Here is a 10,960-nt window from a genome sequence, read left to right as displayed (position 1 = left end):
GGATCATAAAAGAATATTTGGTAAAAATAAATTTCTAATTAATGATGCAAATGAAGATATAGTAACCATTGCAAATGTGGCATTGTATCAGATATCAGACATAGTTAAGTCCTTCATACATGAGATACAAAATAAAATTATTTCTAAAAAAATCTGGAAACTTTAGAGACAGCTATTCATTATTTGACAATGTGGTCAAGAGAATAGTAATTCTTTACAAGAACACCAATACACACACATAAATATATCCGTATATATGAAGGCTTATAATGTATTCCTTAAAAGCATTTATTTTATGAAAGCAAAACAAAACAAAATAGAACAGACAACCTCAAGCTGTTTTTATGAGGTCTTCTTTAACTAACTGAACCTGAGTAGTATATATTATGGTTTCCATTTCACTGTCAATGTCTGTAACTTAGTAAAAGTTAATCGTGTGTTCATTTTATGTTGCCATACACAGCCCAGCAGCAGCCGTGTGAATGACCTAAGCCAGTAAAATCAAACATTGCAGAGACTGTTATATCTGAATGGAACAATTCATGTAAAGCAGATGAATTCCAGGTTTTCAATCAGAAACAGAACAATAGTCAGGAAAACTGCCAAGCCCCAAACTCATAAACACTAGGTCAAAACAATAATAAAAATATTGTCTCACTGTATTCATAAAAGGAAAAGCTGTCTGTAGAAAATTCCTTGTTTGAAATCTTTGTGGCTATCAAGGGTTTCACTTTCCATTTAAACAATATCTCATTGAACAATCCTGCTCTAAGTCACTAGATTCAGTCAAGGATAGTACGACTAGATATGGATGCTAATCTTAATATTAACTCAATTTTTTCTTCTTTGAATAATTCAAGCTACAAAAACTATAAATAAATTACTAGGAAAATATCTCTGTTTCACTGCACCTAACTGGTAAATTGTAAAAGCCAAAATGGTATTACTTTTTTGTGGAAAAACATAATTTCAGAGTATGGCTTACATATGCGTAAGTACCATGCCAGACCATTAGCTGAAAGTACACCCAGAGGGTGTGGTTTCCGAATAAGTCCAATTGTGTTCTTAACACTTTTGGTAACCAAAGTGTTTTAATAAGTTTATACCCATGATAAGAGTTCTATAGAACAAACCCTAACAAATAAAAGCAATAACAGCATTATTAATCATTTAGAATTATTAATAGTAATAACGGTTAAAATTTTTGAGCACTTACTATAAGCCAGACATATTTCCATGTTCCTTATGTTTTCTTTTGTTTAATGCTCACAAAATCCTTCTTATGTAGAAATTAAGTAGATGAGAGAACTAAGGAACAACTCAGTTTAAAACCTTGCCTAGAGCCATCCAGCCAGTTGGCAATGGAGCCAGAATTTGAATCTAGGCAGGCTGACTTCAAAGGGTGTGTTCTTAACCACAGCTCTGTATTTATGTGGCTTATATATCTTTGCGGTGAATAAATAATCTATGACTTCCATATCAAATGTTCAAATCGAACTTCTGGTAAGGGAAGCCTCCATATCATTGCAATGCCACTCACAGGATTGCCATCCAATATGCCAATATGTACCAGAAAAACAAAGAATCAAGATTTTATGGATATTGATGCTCTTCATTCACTTTTTTATTAATTTATTTATCAAATATTTATGGAGCACCTGCCAAATGCCAGCTCTTAGGCATTGGATTAATATTAGTTTCCTACTGATGCTATAACAAATTACTATAAAATTAGTGGCTTAAAAACATGAATTTGGGCTGGGCGCGGTGGCTCACGCCTGTAATCCTAGCACTTTGGGAGGCTGAGACGGGAGGATTGCTCAAGGTCAGGAGTTCGAAACCAGCCTGAGAGAGACCCCGTCTCTACCAAAAATAGAAAGAAATTAATTGACCAACTAAAAATATATATACAAAAAAATTGGTCGGGCATGGTGGTGCATGCCTGGAGGCTGAGGCAGAAGAATCGCTGAGCCCAGGAGATTGAGGTTGCTGTGAGCCAGTCTGACACCACGGCACTCACTCTAGCCTGGGCAACAAAGTGAGACTCTGTCTCAAAAAAAAAAAAACCAAAAAAAAAAAAAAAAAAACCATGAATTTGTTCTCTTATGCTTCTGGAAGTCAGAAGTCTAAAATCAAGGTGATAGTGAGCTGCATTTCTCTGGAGGCTTCAGGAAGGAATTTGTTTCCTTGCCTTTCACAGCTTCCGAAGACGTCCTGCATTCCTTGGCTTCTGGAGCTTCCCTCCACCTCCAAAGGGCATCACCCCAAACTCTGGTTCTATTGTCATAGCTCCTTTTGCTCATTATAACCTTTTTTGCTTCTTTCTTATGAGCACTCTTGTGATTACACTAGACCCAAGTGGATAATTTAGGATAATTTTCTCATTTCAAGATCCTTAATCACATTTGCAAAGTCCTTTTTCCCATGTAAGGTAACATAGCTACACGTTCTGGGGATCAGAATGTTGACTTTTGGGGGGAGTATTTTTGTGTCTACCATAGGGATGGTCCAAAAACCAATGGATAAAAATCTGGATATTACCCCTGAGACATGGGAGAAGCTATTAAAAGATATAATAGAGGGAGGGACTCAATTTGATTTTAGGAAGAGTATCCTAAAACTGGCATCCCTGGCATCCCTGGCATCCCTGTAGAGCAAAACGGTTGCTGTAATTCTTTGAAAATATTAAAAGCTTGAATTAATATCGTAGAAGTAAGGATGGAAAGAAGAGCAGTGATCTGAAGAATGTTTGGAAGGTAGGATCAACTAGGACACAGTGAAATTTTCTACAGATGATTACTTTTCCATTTGGATCTGTGCTTCCATATCTGTAAGAGATAAATGCTATTTCACATAAAAGACTTTTAGGCTTTTAATAAAATGCATCTTCAGCACGTTTTTAATTTAGGACAGTGTAGAAGACACCATGGGGCATAGCTATAGGGCAGAATCCCAATAACATATTCCTTTCCTGTAGAATGACATCAATTCACTTATCCTTAATTGAAATAAAAGTTAACTATTTCCACTTATTCATAGTCACTCTCCAGCATAACTCATCAGAATCATCTAGTAATATTATATAAGATCTAAAATCCACCTATAGTGTTTTAATTGGCTCTGGCCCTACAGAAAGTTTCCTTTTTTGTCTGAAGTGATACATTCCAAGATGATCTATTGCTAGAATTGTATGAATTCACTACATTTAGTATACTAACACCTGCTCAATTCAGGTTTCCTAACTGTAAATATTAATATCTCTTATCAATGTTCATTCCTACTCAGTAAAATTGCCTTTTTAAAATCCCTTGGTGGTATTTTTGAAGTCAGACCATACCAGGTGCAGTATATTATACTCATATAGTTGCTTCATTCAAAAGACATCATTCAAAAATATGCCAAACCATTCATAGAAATTCATTCCAAAGAGTTGATTCCAGAGTTTGTGCCAATGAAGGAAAATTTTGAATCAGAAGACAAGAACTTGTGAGAGTTTGTCAGATGGCTGGTGGCTGGAATTCGTTTTAAGCATTTTGAACCAGATCGCATCCTGAGTAAATGTAAACCAAACACTTTTATCCTTTAATCTTATTTGTGTTATTTATTTTGCAGAAAAAAAATGTAATTTATATGCATATGTGAACCCATGTGATTCATTTACACTTAAAATCTTTGAAAGGTTATTTTAGAAAGAGAGGGTTGATATCAAAAATAACAACTCAGCTTGGAAAAGTCTGAAAACCTCCGCAAAAGGATGGCAGAAGGGAGGAAAAGACAGCTTCCCAAATCCTGTTGCCATATTCTGCAAGCTTAGATGCAGAGAGTTCTTGAGTACAGCAGGCAAGCCTACACACCCATGTTCCAGTAGCTCTAAAAGTTTTAAAATCCTTATTCTGGGGTAGCAGTAAAAGCAGGCATGAAACAAACAGGCTACCAATAAGAGAGTTATATTTTGCTACAGCACTACTTTGGGAATATTCTTCTCCCAGTTTATTCTACCCTGCAAATAATGGGGACATGTAGTATCCAATGTACCGGCCACAGAATTTCTAGTATGCAAAGTATCCAATTTTCTCTTTTGCTTACAGAAGATACTCCTCTCTGAGGAAACAACAGATCTGAGAATCTATAATGCTATGTGATTTCTGCCATTTCATTTCCTACATTAGATGAAATAAAAATCACTAAGAATGTTGTATGTAAGTAGTGACGCATACTCAAGCCTGGCATTGTGAAATTATTCTAGGCTTTTACAAAATCTAGTAGAAAAGGCCTTCTGGGTTTTCTAGGTTAGTGGTCATTTGTATTTTAGCCTCAGTATTCACTAGACACAAAAAATGCTGGAATTCCTCAGTTATTTTAAGATGCTCAAATATCACATTAATTTCTTTCACGATGCTGTGGGTTAAAAACACTAGGGTAGAGCATTATGAGGCCATTTTATCTAGAAAAGTCACCTCTCTTTTTTTTTTTCTCTCCAGAGTGTTAATGGACTTTGGATATAAAAATCCCATTTGGATATATCAATTTTATTGATGTTAATGCTCTTTCAATAACCAGAGAAAAGTCTGAATGAACTAAGAGCACATGTTAGGCTAGGTGGTTAGCTATATTCAAAATACAAATGAACTATGATTCTCTTTGCTAAAGAGGCCTTTGTGAGGCAAACAACTGTAATTTCTACTTTAAATGCAATGGTTTCCTTTTTGTTTCTTTTTTAAGAAAGCTAGTAGCATCTTTCAAACACCCATACCCTCAATTGAAGTAAAAAGTATTATAGATCAGCTATGTGTTTATTATTTCTGCTTAAAATAAGCATTTATTTTCTTAGTTTATTAGTTTAAAAACCAAGTTTTTTTTTTAATACAAATGCAGAAACCTTGGGGGGAAAAAAAGATCAAAAATCTATTGGGCAATGTAGCCTGACCTGGTGGAAGGAATACTGGGTTTCTTACCCCAACTCTACCACTCTGGTCCTTAACAAAGTCACTTAAGTGACAGTTTTTCTGCTTCTCCAATAGGAACCTGGGATGAGAATACTTGTCTACATAATAGGGGCATGGAAATAGCATCTTTCAAGAGCAATTGGCTTCTGGAATTGTACTTTATTCAATCAAAGTTATTAGGCTTGATCTAGGGATACAAAAATTCATTTTCCTTCCATATCCCCTTTCATCCTGACCTATTCTATATTAGAGGCTGAGAATACAGAAGCAAATAAAAACAGTACCCAAGTCCCTGACCACCACAAAAGGACAGGCAGCAAAGTTCTTATAAATTGTTCAAAGAGAACTCCCAAATAATCTTACTTTCAATCAACTTGCATATCTATACATTCAACAAATATTCATTGAAAACCTGTTCTCTGCTTAGTGATGGGAATATAATTATATGTAAGATAATGCCATCCTAGATTTTTTGCTGTTTCCATTCTACAAGTGGTTATTGAGCACTATTATTATGTTAAGCATATAACCAAGGGTTGAGGACAGGATCTTTGAATATGGCTTGACACATGTTCCCAGATAACTTTCAGTCCAGTTGTGGAAACAGTGCCAGATAAGTTAAAAGGCTACTAAGTACAGTGTACGAGAGCTCAGTAATAAGTTCCAAGGGAACACATGGGGAGAACCAACTAACTGGACATGAACAGTGGGGGAGAGGTCAAAAGGCTTATAAAAAATGTGACATCAAGATTGTGATCTGAAAGATCTGAAGGGAGGGGAAGGAGAAAGTCAGGAAAGGAGAGAGTGAACTCTAAGGTTAGGGAAAACACACAGAGATGGAGTAATGGAGTTGTCCAGCAAGGGAAGGTCATGTTCAAAGATGGTTAAGAGGCAAGAGAGCAAAGCACACTAGTGGGCAAAAGAACATCAGTAAAATGGAAGCACAGAATATGAAAAATAGTGAAAAGAAGCTGGGCCAACATCATGAAAGGCCTTATAAGTGATAATGAAGAATTTTGAATTTTATATCGAGAATATTGGAAAACCACTGAGTGGTGTCACACAACTGAGTGACACGATCAGATTTGTGCTGAACATTATTTTATAACAAGATTTTAAAACATTATTTTAAAACAAGATTTATTTTATACCAAAATCGACACAGCACCTTTGTCTACTTTCCAATCCCTAAGCCTGCAAGAACAAGATCTCAGAAGTTAGGGGAAAAAACTCACTACAGATAGAAGCACAGACAGACATAAATAATGGACAAGCTATTTCAAAAGCTGAGACACTTCAACTATTTGTTTCTTTTCTTTATTAATCATAGCCATGATTACTAAATAAATATGATCACTAAATATATATGATTAATATTTGATTAATAAAGGGCATAGAACTATTAGTAATATATATTTTTTGAATCACTGAGAACATGGATGAAAATAACATACAAGCCTTAATGGCTTTAATGTATTATAGCAGAGTATAATGTTAATAAATATAAATTATATATAGAATTTTAAATTATATCCAGAACATTCAGTTTGAAATAAAAAATGGTACATAATACATTCTAGAAAATCTCAAAATGTGCATTTTTTTTTTGGTCAACAAGTAGGTAAATTCTGACCTAGCCAGAAATTTGGCTTGTCTGAATTTTATATCCAAAGGCTCCAGAGAGTTGAGGTTTTCTAATTTTTGTAATAATCATTATAATTATTTTAGGGTAATATTTAAAAGGTATATTTTCCCTTATTTCTTTTTTCCATCAGGCTTTGAAACTTATGAACTGGCTCTAGTCTAAATTCTAAGAAATCATGCAGTGTGTTAAAATTTTTTGCATGATTTTCATTTAATACCAACCTCAATAATTGTGTTTTATGCTAAAAAGTCTCAGAATGCCTATGATTATGGGTATTAATTCACATGCATTGTAAGCAGCCATCTCTAAGTAGACATGTTATTGCTGTTCAGAGTATTACAGTAAAATGAAACAGGAAGTGAAAGATTCCATGTTTCCTTTAAATGCTAGAGAAATGCATGTAATCAGCTAAAGTATGTCCCATTGGGAATTTAGCCAAATCCACAAAACCCTGCAGAGAAATTGGTCTACATCAGCCTCATTTAAACACTAGAATCCAGGTCTTAACAGAGAATGTGGAAACAACAATTATAATATGAATGTGGCTTATTGTAAAAAGTATTAAAATTAAACATCTGGTCTATTCTTTGTCTAAATAGTGCTTCCCTTTTCCATTTAATTGTTGACATTCATATATATAACTATTTATCTATATTTTCTCCTCTAAGAAGAAGTGAATCTGGGTCTTTAGGGAAGAATGGTTGCTTGTATTTGAGTGCTTTGAATTCTAAAAGGCAGGTTTCTCTGTTAACTTAATCAACAGCTCCTTGAACAAGCCAGACACAGCCCTTTCATCCTTCCCAGTAGAAAGCAAAACCCACAAACATTGCTTGTTGTTGCCATGTAAATGACTCTCCATTTTAAAGATCAGAGCTGAACAGCTTGTGAAGGATTTTGTCCCCTGACTTCCTAATCATTACAAGGTTGAAGAGTCATGCTATCTGCTTTTGTGCATCTGGAGTGGTGTTTTCAAATGTTACATGCATGTGCCATTGATAGTAGATAGTATTATTGCAGATACCATTATCAGAATAATTATTACTTCTGATTTTTATACCACCATGCACTTTTTAATGCACTTTAACTCACTTTTAATGCACTTTAACAACACCCTTCAATGCTAAGTAACGTGGGAATGTCATTGCATTTTTGAGCTGAGGAAAGAGAGACAATGAGTTTAACAGATAGGCCCTAACTCACAGTTGGGAGAAAGATCAAATTCAAGAATTTCACTAACAAAACAAAATAAACTTAGACAAACAAGACAATGGCTGAAGTGAAAGGTGATTTTATGTAGTAAAATCACATAAATGAAAGCTACATACACAGCATTTTATGCTGTTCTTTGAGATAATTTTGTTTTTATTTATCCTCAAACAGTACATAATTGTTTTAAAAATTAATTTCTTTGAAAATAAAATTTCAAGTCTTGAATGTTTTCCTTCTTCACAAAATGAATAACTGAAAAGCTATCCAACATTCTCTTGGGTATTGCTTTAATAAAATAAAGGTATGTAGTTATGACTGAATGGCCCTTAGAAAGTCTGAGATTCTTTTACTCTGATGGGCAAACTCAGCTAATTTGAGGCAATTAAATGCTCTGAAAAGAGGAAAGTCAAATGAAACTAAGGAGAATCCTTCTTTCTCTAAAACACAAGGTTACAAAAGCATATAGTCTCAGAATCTATCACTGATGTAAACATGCTGTTGATCTGAATCATGATTACCACCTAACTGGCTTCACTGTTTTGACTAACCTGTGGTTAACAAGTACTATAAAAACTATTCCCTGATTGTTAAGCATTGGTTGTATTTTATACCTTTGTACGAGCACAAACAAAACTACAGCATACTTCCCTGTATATACCTTAAATAGTTAAATTCCCACACTATTAGGACTCTTTAACTTTTACAGAGGGACACAGTTCCCAATTCATTATAAAATATTTCTAAGGACATGTTAGATACCCAAGATAAACTAAGAATCAGGAAACCTTAATTCTAGTTCCAATTCTGTTATTCAAGATCTGTGATCCTGGATAGTCACTTTGCTTTATAAGAAAGACATGATATTACCTACACTTCAAAAGGGTTGTGAGTATCCAATGCTAGTTTGGGGGACTTGACTTTTTAGAATGCTTATAAAGACAATTTTCTGCAAAATAAAATTGCTTTGAATATAGAGAAATCACTTCTTAATAAAATTATTATGATGCTGATGATCACTATCATTTATTATGTGCTTATTACATGCTAGAGGCTGTGAAAACCACTTTATATCCTTTACATCATTTAACCAAGATGCTATCTTAAGATCATCCTGACATTGAGAGTCCAATTGAAAATGCTTCTGACCCCTTTATATCCCAAATAGGGCAACTCCATAAAGAGAAAGTATATATCAGGCTCTCAAGAGCAGGACAACATAAAGGATTTAAATTGCTGAACCATCAACAGTTTAATATCTGATATTTACACTTTTTTTAAAAAATTCTTTATCTTTATTACTACCAGGAATATCTCAAGGGCTCCCTTTTTCTATGTGCTCAGCCTCTGTTATGGTCTTCACCCTCTCTGTCCTCTCTAACATCTTCTTCTCTTTCTTATCTCTGATTTTCATCTCTTATGCCTGTTAAAGTAATTTTCAAAACCACATAACTCTCTTATTTGGCCATCTCTTTCTAGTTCCTTCCCTGGTGACTCTATCAGCTACCATGAAAGCAGTCTATTAAGGACTTTCACTAAACATAGTCTCTCCAAGAGAGAAACTTTGCTACCATTGATTAAAACAATATTTCTTTAATTACACCTGTCCCATCACCCCAAAACACACTGACAGCAATTTCTATGATGTGGGCATAACTTTTATCATTAACATTTTACAGATTAGGAAAACTGAGGCTCTACAGTTTAAGTCAACAGTCCTCAGGGATATGTGGCTCTTCTTTGAACATTTTTAGCTTTGCCCTCAGAGCATGCCTAAGATTCTGGTTCCCATGTTAGTTCCTACTTAAACTTGGTCCTTCTTGCTTTGCCTGAGTCTTCCCCTGTAACTGACTCTGCATTAATTCTAGAAAATCTCCTGATGACTTTTTTCTTTTTAGTTTGCAAATTCAACTTCATGCTCTATTTTCAACTTCTCTATTAAAAGGAATTCTATATCCACTAAATGTGTGAGATACGTCAGCATCAATCTGGTAAGTTAATTCACATAAAAATGACTTATAAACTGCAAAACTCTTAAAAAACATAAAGTATTACTGATATTGAAATATGTTGCATCTGTCTTATTTACTTAATAAAAGCACATAAGTGAGTTATTTTAGAGTCTGCAAACCAAATGACAGTTTTTAATTAATATCTTTAATAGAAACTTTTATGTGATGAAACATCAATACTAATATTAATTTATTATCACAGATAGCTAATACAGTCATACTCATTATTAAAGATGGGGGCTATATCTAAGTGGAGCCAGGAAAATGATCAGAAGGAATAACCCCACAATTTATGCAATGACAAAAACAATTTATGCAATGATCACTTTCATTATGTGTTAAGAGTTGGATTTTCTCAGGAAGTAAATGCATCTGTCACCATTCTCTGAACTAAACCAAAGAAATGAAATACCACGATTCTTGAGTTCCAAACAAAGATCCTGATAAATTAAAACAAAACTATACTAAAAAATCCCTTAAATACAGAGACCTATTTCAGGACCCAGTGAAAGGCATGGAAAAGTATTGTAGCTCTCAACTTCTGAGAAGATAAATGAATTATTTATTTGCTCAGTATGTAAGACGATGTATGTAAGATTGGGAACTTATCTATAGGTTGAGCTTCTCTCTTATCTAGAAATCAATGGCATGAATAATGGTCAATGAACACAAATACTCTTTGGTCTATAGACTGTCTCAAGATATGTGACTCCTCCATCTCCTAAAACTGGTAGGACCACTGAAAATGGCAGAAACATCTAGCCCACAGCCTGGTTGCTGGCGTAGAGAAACTCAAAGGTCTGAGTAGAGAAAAACAAAAAACTATCATGCTTTCATAAATTTTTCAATATAATATGTCATCCTACAAGGTAGGATTATATAAAAACTGACTGGTCACTATGCTTACTTTTTATTTTGGAACTAAGAATGGAATGAGAAGAATAAAGCCCTACCTAATTACATTGAAAAGGATCTGAGTGTACAACAAAGAAATTCCTAGATCTTTTTGGGCTAGACAGAGAAACTGTTGTTGTTTTTTTTAGTTTATCTCTCCATGATTCTGAATATTGCCCCAGTAGAACAGCTCAATTTTTGCCATTTCCCAATTCTGGAAAGAATCCAACAAATTACAATAGGTAGCTGAGCCTATA

This window comes from Microcebus murinus, chromosome 6, assembly GCF_040939455.1.
Source record: "Microcebus murinus isolate Inina chromosome 6, M.murinus_Inina_mat1.0, whole genome shotgun sequence".
In the NCBI taxonomy this organism is placed as follows: Eukaryota; Metazoa; Chordata; class Mammalia; order Primates; family Cheirogaleidae; genus Microcebus; species Microcebus murinus.
The sequence above is the reverse complement of the archived record's forward strand: the minus strand, read 5'-3'. Positions refer to the sequence as shown.